This window comes from Panthera pardus, unplaced genomic scaffold (genome assembly GCF_024362965.1).
Source record: "Panthera pardus isolate Hobbes unplaced genomic scaffold, ASM2436296v1 HiC_scaffold_17, whole genome shotgun sequence".
Taxonomy (NCBI): Eukaryota; Metazoa; Chordata; class Mammalia; order Carnivora; family Felidae; genus Panthera; species Panthera pardus.
This window is the reverse complement of record NW_026526732.1, coordinates 101,272,557-101,288,523: the sequence shown is the minus strand read 5'-3', so window position 1 is coordinate 101,288,523 and position 15,967 is coordinate 101,272,557. Positions and strand designations below refer to the sequence as shown.

General features: G+C 39.5%; 1 protein-coding gene across 3 annotated transcripts in view; it reads left to right on the top strand.

Moving 5' to 3' along the window:
* The first annotated feature begins 60 nt into the window (after window positions 1-60).
* The window catches only part of PAQR8 (progestin and adipoQ receptor family member 8), a 119,608-nt gene continuing 103,701 nt past the window's right edge, over window positions 61-15,967 (top strand). For all 3 annotated transcript variants that reach the window (XR_002082094.2, XR_002082095.2, XM_053904803.1), the window contains exon 1: window positions 61-492. The gene's annotated coding sequence lies outside the window, so the exon portion shown is untranslated. The remainder of the gene's footprint in view (window positions 493-15,967) is intronic.

The window sequence follows — 15,967 nt, the reverse complement described above, 5'->3', positions numbered from 1 at the left end:
GTCGTAGTCTTCCCCCTTTTACCGGATGTTTTGCAGCGTTTTTTCAAGCCGAGGTTCCTTGACCTGCCGCTGAGTGAGGAAATCGCCTGGCGGTTGGACTGGAAGTAGCCGAAACGTCAGAGAATCGGAGTTTATACTCAGGGAGATAAAAACATTAAAGCAAATCGTTTTTTAAATGTATTAAACCAAGTGTACTGGATATGTTTCCCAAGCAACTGCCCTCAGGTGGAATTCCGAAAAAACAAAGTGGATTTTGAGAATCTGTGGGGTGGAAATAGAACAATAGCATCTTTGGGAAAGGTTCTTTAGTTCAGCGACGCATTTGCTCTGACTACCGTTGCCTGAAATACCCATAAACACATCAGGCCGCGGAGGAGGGCGAAGTGAAAGAAACATTTTCAGTATCGTATCCCGCCCCCCACCTAGAGATGGCCTCGCGTGTTATTCTACAAAGGTCTGGACATAATTACTACATCTCTTACTTGCAAATGGGTAAGTTAAAGCTTTCTCGCCTTATAAGGGGATCACAAGATGTTTTAAAATAACTTCGTTTACCAAAAGATAATTAACCCGAAGAAGAAACAGAAAAAAAAAAGTGTTTCAAACCACTCTTTTAAGTATCAGTCGTAATTAAGATACAGTAAATCTGAAATTACAAATAACTAAAAGATCAATTGCAAGTCCAAGGTTTTTTGTTTTGTTTTTAATGTTTAATAAGTGTACGACTCAATAAATTTTTATTATGTGTATACTCAAATGTCTTCAGGACTTACTGTACCCTGCTAAGTATTCTAAGTGTAGTCTGCCTAAACAAAATATATATGCCATTTATATGTATGTGAAATATGTAGTTTTAGTTTTTACACAATTTATAGTATCTTTGTGTTTGGTGTCATCCTAGTGGGCAGGTACATTGATCCTTAGTCAAGGAAAATGGGTGCTCATCTGACTGCTTGCTTTTGTTTATATTAACAGGCAAATTTTTTTTTAAAAAATAGAAATTCTAGATGAGGATCCTGTTTGCAATTATATAGTAAGAGATAATTCCATATTAATTTAAAAGTGCCTTTATCACCTGATTATAACTATCATTTTATGAATATATTGAAAGCAGTACTGATGATATTCTCAGCTCTGTAAACAAATTGAAATTAATACTACGAGAATCAGGAAGCTTAGTTCAAGCAAGCAAATTAAGCAAATAATTTCATTTGTAAAGGAAAAATCCAAAGAAGTGAGAGTATGAAACCAGATCTTTGACTCTAACACACTTTTCTGTGGGCTTCAGTTTCCTCATATAAAAGATGAGGAAATTAGAAAACTTCTAATAATTTATCCCATTCTAACATTGCGTGAGCCTATGGCAAATTTGGAAACTGTGTAAAGACAATTCCATTTAAAATTAATCATACTGTGTTTCTTGATAAAGACTTTATTTGCTTTAGTGTCATAATCTTCAGTCATGAAAGACTTTTGGATATTTAATTGGTGTTTCTCCCATTCATTAGGGTGTAGATCTTTGAGCAAAGGAAGTGTTTCATTTATTATTCCCTACTCCTCCAAACTATTCAGAAAGAAAAATCAATCAGGTTGCTGCTAAAAAAAAAAAAAAAAAAAAAAAAAAGTTAGGGGCATTTGTACACATCTTATATAGAGTCTACTTGAGCTTAGCCAATGTACTTCTTCAGAATGAAGCACATGTAACCTGATGAAGTAGTGGATCAATAGTTTCCATTTTTGCTCACATTCTTGCTTGCCCTCTGTAGCCATTCTCTCCACCCTATGCCTTGAGGGACCTAAGCCAGTCTCCAAGGCTAAAGAAACACTAGGGGGCTCCCTAGAGAGCAGAAGTATGTAGGAAGATGGTAGAAAACAAAACTTGCAAAGAATATGCAGTACTTCCATTTTCCATGTCCTTAGAGACCAAAAAGTACCCAAAGGCACCATGAGAAATATGATTTATTCTCACTAAATGATACACATCTTTGTTCAAACCAATGAACAATATTATGTGTTGCAAGACTTCAAACAATACCCTGTGATTAAAGACTAGCTTTAGGCATCCAGGAAAATGCCATAGGCCATTAGAGACGTTTGTTATTCTCTCAAAGGCCACAAAAGATTGGAAGTAAAAAATTCTATACCTCTAGGTGCCAGAGCAGCCTAAGGAATAACCTACAGGTCCAGGCTTGCCCTGGCCAAGCAGATCTCTTCCTTTATGTTATACAGACTAGTGAGAATCTTCTCCAGATGACATAGTGTAGGGTCTTGAGCATCAAGATCAGCAGCCTCATTTCTCTTTCTGGCTGCTCTAGTTATTAGTTGTGTGACCGTGGGCAACTTACTTAGTTACTCTACCTCAGTTTTCTCATCTTGAAAAATTAGAAGTAGTATCTAATTTAAAGAATGGCTTCAGTATTCAGTGAGGTAATAACAGATAAAAAAAAAAAAATACTGAGAAAAGTGCCTGGCATGTAGTAAGCACTAAATAAATGTTAACCACTGGTGGTGGTGGTGGTGGTGAGATGGTGGTGGAGGTATTAGTGGTTGGAGGAGAGTCTAGAGATGTTGGAAGAAAAGGGGAGGAAGCACTCTGGTGAATTCTGGAGCAATTCAAACAATCATATTCAAGCCTCCTCCCCACTCCCACCAAAAGCTTAGAATAGAACCAATCCATGCATTTCTTTCAGTGAGAGTTTGTTGGCTGCAAATCCAATAGGCTAAAGGAGTGATACATTCAGAAAGTATTATCTGGCCCTAATTCTGCCTGTGTTGAGAACCATCAGAGGCATTTGTTCCATGCTTAGGGAACATTATGGAAGAAGACCAAATGGTCTCTGGAGTTAGCCAGCATGTCTTATACCAACAGGAGAGTGTCATAGCATCTGCTCCCATCCTTTGCTTCCTGGAATCCTTCAGGTTAGATATGCTATAAAGAGCAGGAAAATGCAGGAGCCAAAGGGCATCAGTGATCCTGATTTGCCCATTAGATTTGACAACATAGTTGGCCTACTGACAATTTGTGATTAATTGTCGTTTGCCAAAGTTAATTTCAGCAATTGGGTTACTTAGTCCTGGAAGGGTCATCTCCATTCTTTTTTTTTTTTTTAACCAAGATTTTATTGACAAATAAAAGGTCATTCCCATTCTTAACTTCACAAATTTCCCCAAAGCTCTGTTTGAAGAGTTTTACTTCAGTGCTTAAAGATTTGCAGGAGAAAATTACCAAAAACTTACTGAGTAAATAACTCATTTACATATGAGATTCTCTAATAATAAAGTCTCTGGAAATCTGTCTTGATTTGTGTACACTTAAAAAAATACAGACTCTTATGCTTTTAATTGTGCCAATATAATAAAATGATGAAGAGATTTAGCGTATCAATCAGCCAAATCTTAGTTGAACATTTGTATACCAAATTCTGTCCTTGACCAGAGACTTTAGCTCAGTACTGCCCAATGGAAATACAACGCATGACACATATATAACGTAAAGTTTTCTAGTACCTATGTTTTAAAAAGTAAAAATAGTTTTTACTTTTGAGAGGTGAAATTAATTTGACAATACATTTTATTTAACCCCATTTATTTAAAATATCATTTCAATATGTAGTCAATATAAAAGAAGTATTAATAAAATATTTTACTTTAAATTTTTTTTTTTCTTTTTGAGAGCAAGAGAGAGTGCACACGCATGCATGTGCAATTGGGGAAGTGGGGAGGGGCTGCGGGAATGGGAGGGAGATCTTAAGCAGGCTCCAAGCTCAGCACAGAGCCAAGGCTGAGGTGGGGCTTGATCCCAGGACCTTGAGATCATGACCTGAGCTGAAATCAAGAGTCAGATACTTAACCCATTGAGTCATCCAGGCACCCCTTCCTTTTTTCTATACTGAGTCTTAAAAATCCAGTGTGATTTTTATACTTACCCACATCCCAATTCAGACTTGCCACAATTTGGAAGCTCAGTTACCACTTGTGGGTAGTATCTACCATATTAGCACAACTTTGGAATACAAAAATCTATCTCTTGAAATAGGTTATGATTTAACTTGAAAAAATAGCAACCTTTTATTGAACATGTACACTGTGTCAGACTATGCTAAGTATTTTACCATATAATCTCATTTAATCTTTAAAATACTTTGTGATGTGGTTATTTTTTTTAAGTTTGTTTCTTTGTTTTGAGACAGACAGTGTGAATGGGGGAGGGGTAGAGAGAGGAAGACAAAGAATCCCAAGCAGGCTTCGTGCTGCCAGCGAAGAGCCCAATGCGGGGCTCAAACTCATGAAACCATGAGATCATGACCTGAGCCAAAACCAGCCACCCAGGCACTCCATGATATGGTTATTTTTAATTCCCATTTTACAGATGAGGAGACTACAGCTTTAAAGATCCCAGGGGGTGCCTGGGTGGCTCAATTGGTTAAGCCTCCTATTTCAGCTCAGGTCACAATTTTGCAGTCCATGGGCTCAAGCCCCGTGTCGGGCTCGTGCTGACAACTCAGAGCCTGGAGCCTGCTCTCTCTTTCTCTCTCTCTCCCAAAAATGAATAAACATTAAAAAAATATGTATCCCAGAATCCCATACCAGTAAAGGTCAAAGCTGGATATGAACCAAGGTCTGTATCACTATACTGAATACTCCTTTAAGAACAAATGAGTATGTTAAGATCCAAATGCAGAATCTGACCCAACAGACTTACTAGAATTTACTTAAATATTGATCAAATGGATATTTTATATTTTAAAATACTTTACTTGGGGTAAGTAAACCATACGTCATAATTTTGAAGTTTCAAAATATTTTATTAAAAAATTTTTTTTTAGTGTTTGTTTATTTTTGAGGATAAGAGAGAGACAGAGTGTAAGCGGGGAAGGGGCAGAGAGAGAGGAAGACACAGAATCTGAGGCAGGCTCCAGGCTCTGAGCTGTTAGCACAGAGCCCAACGTGGCGCTCAAACTCACTAGCCGTGAGATTATGACCTGAGCTGAAGTCGGATGCTTAACCGACTGAGCCATCCAGGCGCCCCTCAAAAGTATTTTAAATGCTTGTCTTTATTCAGCCGACAGAGCTTTGAGGTGAGGATATTTATTCATACTACAAATAATGATGCCAGGTTTTTTTTTTTTTTATTATATGCAAGGTATTTAGGAGGATACAAAGATGAGTAAGATGAGAAGTTTACAATCTAGTATGAAAAATAAGGCACAAACATAAATTACCCTGAGAAAAGGCAACATGTGTTCTAGGCATGGTACAAAGTACCATATGAGTTAAAAAATGGCAAATATAAATTTTCACAGGAGTCCAGGCAAAAACCTCTTTGACCCCGGCCACAGCAGCTTCTTACTCAACATGTCTCTGGAGGTAAGGGAAACAAAAAACCTCATCAAGAGCTTCTGTACAGCAAAGGAAATAATCAGAAAAACTAAAAGGCAACTGACAGAATGGGAGAAGATATTTGCAAATGACATATAAGATAAAAGGTTAGTATCCAAAATCTATAAAGAACTTTTCAAACTCAACACCCAAAAAAACTAATCCAGTGAAGAAATGGGCAAAAGACATGAATAGACACTTCTCCAAAGAAGACATCCAGATGGCCAACCGACACATGAAAAAATGCTCAACATCACTCATCATCGGGGAAATACAAATCAAAACCACAGTGAGATACCATTTCACACAGAATAGCTAAAATTAACAACTCAGCAACATTGGATGTTGGCAAGGATGCAGAGAAAGAGGATCTCTTTTGCACTGCTGGTGGGAATACAAACTGATGCAGCCACTCTGGAAAACAGTGTGGAGGTTCCTCAAAAATTTTAAAATAGGACTGCCCTATGGCCCAGCAATTCCACTACTAGGTATTTATCCAAGGGATATAGGTGTGTTGTTTTGAAGGTACATATGCACCCCAGTGTTTCTGGCAGCACGATCAACAATAGCCAAAGTATGAAAAGAACCCAAATGTGTCCATCAACAGATGAATGGATAAAGAAGATGAATGGATAAACAGATGAATGGATGGATATATATATATATATATATATATACACACACACATATATATATACACACATATATATACATATACATACATACATACATACATACACACACAATGGAATACTACTCGGCAATGAAAAAGATTGAAATCTTGCCATTTGCAACAACATGGATGGAACTAGAGGGTATTATGCTAAGCGAAATTAGAGAAAGACAAATATCATATGACTTCACTCGTGGAATTTAAAATACAAAACAGGAACATAAGGGAAGGGAAGAAAAAATAATATAAAAACAGGGAGGGGGACAAAACATAAGAGACTCTTAAATACAGAGAACAAATTGAGGGTTGCTGGAGGGGTTGTGGGTGGGTGGATGGGCTAAATGGGTAAGGGGCATTAAGGAAGACACTTGTTAGGATGAGCACTGGGTGTTATACATAGGGGATGAATCACTGGATTCTACTCCTGAAATCATTATTCCACTATATGCTAACTAACTTGGATGTAAATTTAAAAAATAAATTAATTTTTTAAAAAATAAATTGAAAAAAATTTGCACAGGAGTGATGATGGAAAACTAAAGAAAGGAGATGGTATTTGGTTTGAGAATCAAAAGGTGGGCAATATTTCCAGCAGAGAGATCTGACAGCAATGACATTCGAAGCAAAATATAAAGGCAGGTGAGTACACAGTGAAGCAAGGGTTCATTGGGCCTGACTACAGGGGACACTGACCAGCAGAGTTAGAAGGCTGTGCTTGATTTCATAGGCAAAAGGCAGCCATTGATAGTCTTTAAGCAAAGGGAAGACTGTATGAAGTTGTGCTTTAGGAAGGTTAATCGGGCTAGAGAATATGTAGTGTGGATTATTTTTAAATATTTATTTATTTTGAGAGAGAAAGAGAACACATGTGTAAGCATGCAGATAGAGAGAGGGAGAATCCCAAGTAGGCTCCACCCTGTCAGCCCAGAGCCCAGCTCGGGGCTCCATCTCTTGAACCGCAAGACCATGGCCTGAACCAAAATCAAGAGTCACACCAACTGAGCCACCCAGGTGCTCCTAGAATGGATTACTTTAATCAAATAAAAGAAATCAGGCCGGAAAGTGTGTGCAAAGAAAGAACTAAAAGAGAAGAATGGGAGTGAAACATTTCAAAGGAAAAATGGACACATCTAAAAGCTATTTAAATGGAAGTAGGAATGAAGGAGAGAGAGATTAAAATTACGTATATGTAGAAAAAATGCACGTGCTTCACACACAATGCCTCAAGCGCTTACAAAAGCTTCTAGTTGCTAATGATCCTTAATCAGATTACCGTTTAGAATGAATAATTGTTTTGCAGTTAAGACACAGAAGAAAAGAAATTTAAGAGGCAACCCACATCTTTCAAAACACCAGTAATCAGGAGAGGAATACAGCTTTGACATTTAGTTCCAAAACTTTGTCTGGGACAGCATAGAAAAAGAAGGAAAATAACATTCTGTTGAATTTTAAAACAAAGTATATATAAACTATATTTCAATAAAGCAGACTGTTCATAAATTATGCTTCCATCAAGTTTATTCTAAAAATCTAAACTAAGGAAATAAATCATAAAAGCAGCATGACTGCATTTGGTCAGTGGCAGGTGGTGGGGGGAGTGTTGGGGGAAGCCAGTGCTCTTTGAAGTAAGCTAAATGTCACTTTTAATTGGCTCCATGTCATTTGCCTAAGAACCTAGTTCCTGTGCACAGCATTCACAACCAGTTTGACAGACCAGAAACCAGGGTTTAGGAAGACTGAATCTCATTGCATCCCCTACTCACTGAACATTTGACATTGACATGGAGCAGAATTTGAAAGATGCTTGTGAGGCACTTTGGAACATAAGCCACAGAGATGGTTGTATTGATCACTCACTTTCCCTTTATAGAAATATATTAAGATCACATCCTATATTCTTCACCCCCAGCTTATAACCTACTGTACACTTCCAGCACCTTCTTATATTCTTCTAGCTCAATGTGGGGATCTTTAGATAAAAAGAAATACAGGCCTTCATTATCCCTCTTCCAGCCCTCCAATATTCCATTGGTTTTAGAGAGTATAGAAAAACCATTAACACTCTAGTTTTATATTTTAAGTGCTACACCAATCAAACCAAAAATCTCTGAAAAGCTGAGAGGATTAGTGTTTACCTCTTTTCCCCAGCTTTTCAACTGGATTCTTTGATGAGCCTCCAAAAAATATCTCTGATCTGAAAACAAACCCAGATGGATATTTTTCCTGGCCTATTTTCATCTGGTTAGCCACCCGTTTCTTTCTGTGCCAATACAGGAAGGGAATATGAGAAAATGGAAGATGTTGGCTCAAAGCCCTAGAGGTCTGGGGAAAGTGACTTTTAAAATAATCATTCTTTATGCACTGCCATGCTCCAATGCCACCTTCATTGATGGCAAATGCAAAGTATGCCAACAGTGTTTATTAAAAAAATAAATGAGTATCAGGGTGAATACTAAAACTTCCAAAAGTGGAAGTTACTGTTGAGGCCATTTAATTTAAAGCCCCATCATAATCTAGACAACTGAAGTCCAGAGAAATTTAATTAGATTATAAAATCAACATATTTAAAATAAATAGGTGAAACAGTACACAACAAGACCCTGAAAGAAAGGTAGGTTTGAGCAAATCAAACTTTTAGAATTGAAAAATACAGTTATTTAAAAAATAAAGTAATGGACTGATTAAAAGCAGAATAGACACATTTGAAAAGAGAATTAGTAAACTAGAAGATGGAGCAGAGGAAATTGCCATAATGTATATGCATAATGCAGAGTAGAAGAAACAAAAAATATGAAGAGGAGTTAAGGGAAATGAATGATAGAAGGAAAAGTTTCAAATATATATATTTTTTAATTTTTTTTAAATGTTTATTTATTTTTGAGACAGAGAGAGACAGAGCATGAACGGGGGAGGGTCAGAGAGAGGGAGACACAGAATCTGAAACAGGCTCCAGGCTCTGAGCTGTCAGCACAGAGCCCGACGCGGGGCTCGAACTCACAGACTGTGACATCATGACCTGAGTCGAAGTCGGCCGCTTAACCGACTGAGCCACCCAGGTGCCCCAAAAGTTTCAAATATATTTAATGGGAATTCTAGATGGAGAAAAATTAAGGAAATAGATAATAAATAAAAAATTTCCAGAATTGGTCAACGACAAGAATCCTCAGATTAAAGAATCACAATAAATCCAAAGCAAGGAATATGAAATTAAACCTTCATTTAGACACACTGTAATGAAACCCAGAAAATGGGGGAAATATTAAAAGTAATCCAAAAAAGAACAGTTTAGACTGGCCACAGATTTGACAATTATAACAACAAAGGTTAAAAAACAATGGAATAGTATTTTCAATTCCCAAAGAAAATAACTGACAGCCTAGAATCCTATATCTTGTTAAACTGTAATTAAAGAGGGCAAAATTGGGGCACCTGGGTGGCTCAGTCATTTGAACATCCAGCCTTGGCTCAGGTCATGATCTCATGGTTCAGAAGTTTGAGCCCTGCATCAGGCTGTCTGTTGTCAGCTCAGAGCCCACTTTGGATCTTCTGTCTTCCTCTCTCTCTGCCCCTCCCCTGTTCATTCTCTCTCTCTCTCTCTCTCTCTCTCCCCCCCCCCCCACTCTCCCTCTCTCAAAAAATAAACACTTTGTTAAAAAAGAGGGCAAAATAAAGACTTTCAGAATAACACTTGAGACCTTTGTTAAATGGACTTTATATTTGTCTGTTAGAGCTGCCATAACAAAATACCACAGGCTAGATTGCTTAAACAATAGAAACTTATTTCTCATAGTTCTGGAGGCAGGAAGTCCCAGATAAAGCTCTGGCAGGGTTCAGTTTTTGGTGAGAACTTTCTTTCTGGCTTGCAAATATCCACCTTCTTGCTGAGTCCTCCCATGACCTTTCCTATGAGCATATGCAGAGAGAGATAGAGAGAGAAGGAAAGAAGGGTCTGTCTTCCTCTTCTAATAAGGCCCCCAGTCCTATTAGATTAGGGCCCCACCCTTATGATCTCATTTAACCTTAATTATCTCCTAAAGATCTTACTTCCACATATAATCACATTGGGGATTAGGCCATCAGCATAAGAATTTTGGGGAGGACACAATTCAGTCCATAACAGACGCATAGGATACATGTCAGAAAGAAGGAAATTGAACAAAAGTAAGGAAAAAAATAAAGGTCAGCAAAGAAATTGGTAAACACAAAGGTAAATCTAGAGGAATATTGACTCTAAAAATAAGTACTACTAATAACTAATTTGGAGAGGACTAAAACTGGATGTAAATAACTAGCATTGTCCAATAGTACTTTCAGTAGTGATGGAAATGTTCTATATCGGCTCTGTCCAAAATGGTAGCCATTAGCCACATGTAGCTATGAAGCACTTAAAATGTGGCTCTGCAATGAAGACAATTTTAATTATATTTAATATTAATTTCAATTTAAATATCTGCATGTGGGTAGTGGCTACCATATTAGTCAGTACAGCATTACACAACAATAGCATTGCAAATGGCTAGAGCAAATCAAAGTTAAATATTCTAAGGTCTTTATCTGGAAGGAGAAGGGACATTTTGAAGGTAGTTATTCATATTAAAATTTTAAGGACAGACACTAGAAAAATTGAAATAGAATGTATCCTTTACAAAGTAGCAGAGGAAACAGGAATAAAGAAAACATTATTGATACACAGAAGATAGGAAAAAGATGAAAGAAATCAAAGAAAAGCATAGTAAATAGAAACCATAAGAAATATGATAGAAATAAATAAGAAATATACCAGTTTCTTCTTATAATGGAATATAGAATTTTAAGGAACCTCATCTATCAAGGGCATATTGAGTAAAAAAAAATCAGCAAAAGATATATACACTATTAAACCTTTTATAAAAAGTTTCAAACCATATAAGCTATTACTATTTTTTTATTAACACATAAATATATCAACTATAACAATATGCATGGGAATGAATGACAAAACCCAACTTCAGGAGAGTGATTTCTATTGGAGGAAGGGTGATGGAAAGGGAGTAGATCTTTAGTTGAATCTAAATATTTTTAAGAAAAGATTTGAAGCAAATATGACAATGTCAACCTATAAAATGTGGGTGGTAAGTACCTGGGTTTCAAACTCTATTGTTTGAAACTGGTAGTTTCAAACTCTTTTATAAAGAAAAACTCAAGTTCAAAAGAAACATATCTATCCAGATACTTTCTTCTTTTCTGTGTTAGACTATTTCTATCTGACTGCTTTAGATCTTAGGATTTGAACTTGATTTCTTGTCACTTAGGAAACTTCCATTCACAAAATAGTTAACATCATGAGCCCTCCTTACACCAGAGGACTAAGGAGCTGGACAACCCAGTTCCACTGGGAAGTTCTGTTTCCTTATAACAGGGGTCAGCAATTTAATTTAACACAGTGTTCTATTAATGGAATGAGTGAGTACTCTTGGATGCCATTGGGTCACTGGGGGGAAGGAAGAAAGAAGTGGGAGAAGAAAAAGAAAATAGGGGAATAGTGGGGGGAAGAGAAGGAGTTATGGTAGTGGTCTACCAACTGACTGCTCACACGTGAGCAGCATATCCCTATAAAAGAAAGCAGGATCTAATGACCTCATCTCATTGCTTTGGCATTTTTATATTAGTGCTCCTTTTATTGTATTGCAAGTACTGTTTATATATCTGTCTCCCAATGGACCATGTCTCATCCCACTTCTTACCTTGAGTGCTTAGCACTCTGCCTGACAGAGTAGGTCTTAATGAATGTCTGTTAACGGTGAATACACAGCTTCCAATCTTAAGTGATTTCTGGCTTCTTGTTTAAGCCTTCCAAGCCTTTCTGTTTTGCTTTACTGCCTTCTTGGGTCCTTTTTCAGGCTCTTGAAATTTGAAACCTTTAAGCCTCTGTCCAGCTCTAAACTGGGACATCCAAACCAACTTCTAGGTGCCCTACAGAGAGTACTTTGTCAGGAAGGTAAGGGAGATAGACTGGGAGCAATGTCTGGAAATGGGGATGTTCTAGGGGTGTCCCAGGAGTGCCACAGAATCCTGAACCTGAGTTTTTTACTTTGTGGGAGCCATGACAGGGAGCCATGATCAAGAGGATAAAGGGAGAGGGATTGTGGCATTCCTGACACCTAGTGTTCATGTCCTCCCTCCCCTGTGTCTCATGCTGAAGTGTGGGTCCCCCAATCCCCTTTTCACACCCAGCCCCAGCCTCCCAAAGCCAGCCCTGTTCTTCATTATAACAATCCTGACTTTTTAGGAGAAATCAGCTGTTGCTTACAGCTGTGGGAGGTACTATCTTAACAGAGACAGCAGTCTGGACAGCAAGATATTTCTGTCAACTGTGCTGTGGGAACAGGTCCATTCTGTTTGGTTGCCATTAAAGGGATTTTCCTACAAAGATGTTTGTACAGTCTGTTGGGGAGATAACTGGCCCTGCCTTGGGCCTGCTTGCTCATTGGCCAGCCAGTGTCTTTCAGCAGTGAGCTGTCCAGGAGCCATGTTAAAGTAGAGGCAGATAAGCGGGAAGGCTGAATGTAGCTCAGATAATGAATTGCACATTGCAGTGAGACAGGCACATGAACAACACACCCCTGGATTACTTAGAGGAAACCTGCTCTTTGCTTCAAGAGGGCACAAGACAACAGGTGCATACTTACCTTTCCCTGTCAACAGATTGGGGTGGCTAAGGCTGGCCAAGGAAACACCTCACCTCACATCCAGTTATGTTGGGTCCTGGGCAGGTCTGGGGTCTCTGATTCATCCTTGGTGCATGAACCCTCTCTGTAGGTTCTGTCCCACCCTGCCATAGGCTCTAACTTGAGCAAAGCATAGCAGTGCAAGGGCCTACAATATTAGCAAGCTTTATGGTCTTGGAACCTCCACAGCATCATCTGTTGCACCAGGCACATCCCTGATAATCTCCAGCAGTTAAACCAACACAAAAAGCAGCAGCCATAGCAAATTCTACAGCAGTGGGGGCTTCTCTGGGAGTTCTTTCCTCAATAGCATTGTCCCTCACCTACTGCCATTCCAGCCACTCTCTGAAATGGAGGTAGAAACAGAGTACAGGGCCTTTCACATTAACTGGCCTAGGTGTGGTCCACCCTGATCCATCCCATCAGCCACTGGGGGTTGTAAAGAAAGAAAATGAATCCCATATTACTGCCCTTATAGCCTCCAAATTGCTCCAATAAGGACACTATTATTGGACACTATGCACCAGGAAGAAACAATGTACTCTGAACTCCCATGCACCACAAAAGATTTGCCTCAATACTGTGCCAAGAAACTTGACCAAACTTCTACCTACATTAGGCTGTATCCCTAAAGGTGACCCCGCCTCTTGTGCTGAGTCTTTGCTCAAGAAAATACAATTCTGCCAAACTTCAGAATGTACTTTGTCCCAACCCACATTGCCAAACTGTTTTCAATCATTTTCCACTTAACACCCTTCAGTAATTTTTCATTTCCCCATGGCCCCCTTTTTAGTTCCCTATAGTCTTCCCTATCCCCTTTTTGTTCCCCCTTTTATACTACTCAGTAGTAGTATAATTACCTTTAAGGGATTAATTCCCATTAGTCCCTTTAAAAACCTGTCACCTTTGTCTTAGTTGGTGTTGAGCTCACTCTATATTGGAGTTTCTTTTCCCTATTGCTCTAGTGTGAATAAAACCTACCTTTCCACATTTAACAAGTGTCCAGTGCTGTTTCTCTTTGCAAGGACCAATCCAGGACTTCCACTGATGGCTTCAACCCTCATGCCCCCAGGCCAGGAGCCAGTGGGACCATCCCAGACACCACAGCAGGATCCATCTGGAGTCCACTGGCTCCAGCAAAGATCCAGCAGCTGTTCACCAGTATAGCGGAACCTGCCATCAAGAGGTGTCTGAAGACATCTCACCACAACACTTCAGTCATCGAAGATGTGGCCAGGCGCCTTCAGGAGCAGAGATGTGTCTGGCATGCACACCAGTGCTCTATCAAGTTCAAGGCCCCATATGTGGCCTACAAGAAGGCCCACATGGCATCCTGCACTACACAGAGAGAGGTCAGATGCTGCAGATCATGGGCAACAGCAGCCTGACAACCTCAGGGAGCAGACCCTGCCATGGGATCTGGCCACCACCAGGCCAACCCAGGGAAGGAGAAAAGGTAATGAGCAGAAATACGGATGAGCAGAAGAATACTCACTCTTCGAGGAAGCAGCAGCTGGAGGCACCAGAACCACACATGGAGACAAGAGTATCAGTTTAAGCTGGAAGTGGAAGTGTTAAAGAGTTGTTCAGTTGGTGCCCAAACCAATAAGACAATTGAGATGAAGGATACCCAAGGGACGACCAAGGGACTGAGCACATAAGTGGCCAAGTGTGTTCTACCAGAGCCCTGATGACATGAGACTGAGTAGAGAAAGAAGTCATAAATGACAAAACCAAAGTAGGGATCCCCTCAAAGGAGTCCGAGCTCCTGAAAACTTAAGAAAGCATGGTTTCCCCATAGGTGTTGAAACCCACATATTAAAGCTGGAAGGGATGGCTGGAGATTATCTTCAACGCTTGTATTTTACAGATGAGGAAACCTAGCCAGAGGAAAGTTATTTGCATAAGGTGACACTGCCTTTTAGTGTTAAGACTGACCCTAGAACCCAAGCCCAGTGATCCTTCCTCTGGCTTTTATGGTCTCTTGCCTTAAATGTAGTTGATAATTGGTCATCATAGTCCTCATTTGCTGTCTTACAAATGGGGCCTGGAAAGAATGGGATTAGGAGAGCAGCTAGAATTTCTTTCTCCAGCAGAACTCCACAGGAGGCCAAAGTCTCCAGACAGACACCAGCCTCCAAGAGAGACTCCACCAACAACACTAAATATTCCAGGGGTGTCTTCAGTACACCCTGGAGCACAGGTGGGCCACGTACACAAGTTCCAGCACAGCCAAGACCCTCAGGCACCACCAGACTATTGTTGCCATGGTTGTAGCTAAAATGGCAGAGACCAGGTGCTTAGAGAACTGGCCCAGGAATCAGCTGCTCAGCTAGACCAGCACAATGCCCACATGGCAGCCTTGGTCCAACTGGCCAGAGAGAGCTACACCTAGCACCAGGAGGGTGTCCGTGAGGGGGTAGCCCTCCTAAGGCCATCTCTAGGCCTCTTGGGCAAGAAATGAGACCTACAGACCACAGCCTCTGCCATTCAAGAGACATTTGAAGGTCTGCTTGATGCCCAGGCATTATCTTAAGTACAGGGTATGGTATTCATTAGTGATAAAAATGCACATCATCTTTGGAAAGCAGTATGGTAGTTTTAAAAAATTAAGACTGGAACTACCATAGAATGTAGCAGTCCTGCTTCTGGGTATATAGCCAAAAGAATTGAACGAAGGATGTCAATGAGATATTTGCATACCCATGTTCATTGCAGCATTATTCACAGTAGCCCAGAGGTTGAAGCAAAATAAATGTCCATCAGTGGATGAATAGATAAACAATATGTGGTCTATGTATGCAGTGGAATACAATGCAGCCTTAAAAAGGAAGGCAATCCTGTCACATACTACAGCATGGATGAACCTGGAAGACATTGTGCTCAGTGAAATAAGCCAGTTACCAAAGGACAAATGCTTTATGATTCTGCCTACATGAGGTAGCTAAAGTAGTCAGATTCACAGAAAGCAGTCTGGTGGTGACCAGAGGCTGAGGGGAGGGGAAGGAGAGTTATTGTTTAATGGGTATAGAGTTTTAGTTCTGCCAGATGAGAAGGTTCTGGAGATCTATTTCAGAACAATTTAAATATACTTAACAGTACTGAACTGTACACTTCTATGGTCAAGATGGGAGATTTTATTATTTTTTATTTTTTACCACAGTAAAGAAGAATACACATCATCCTTGCTCTAATGGACCTTATCATT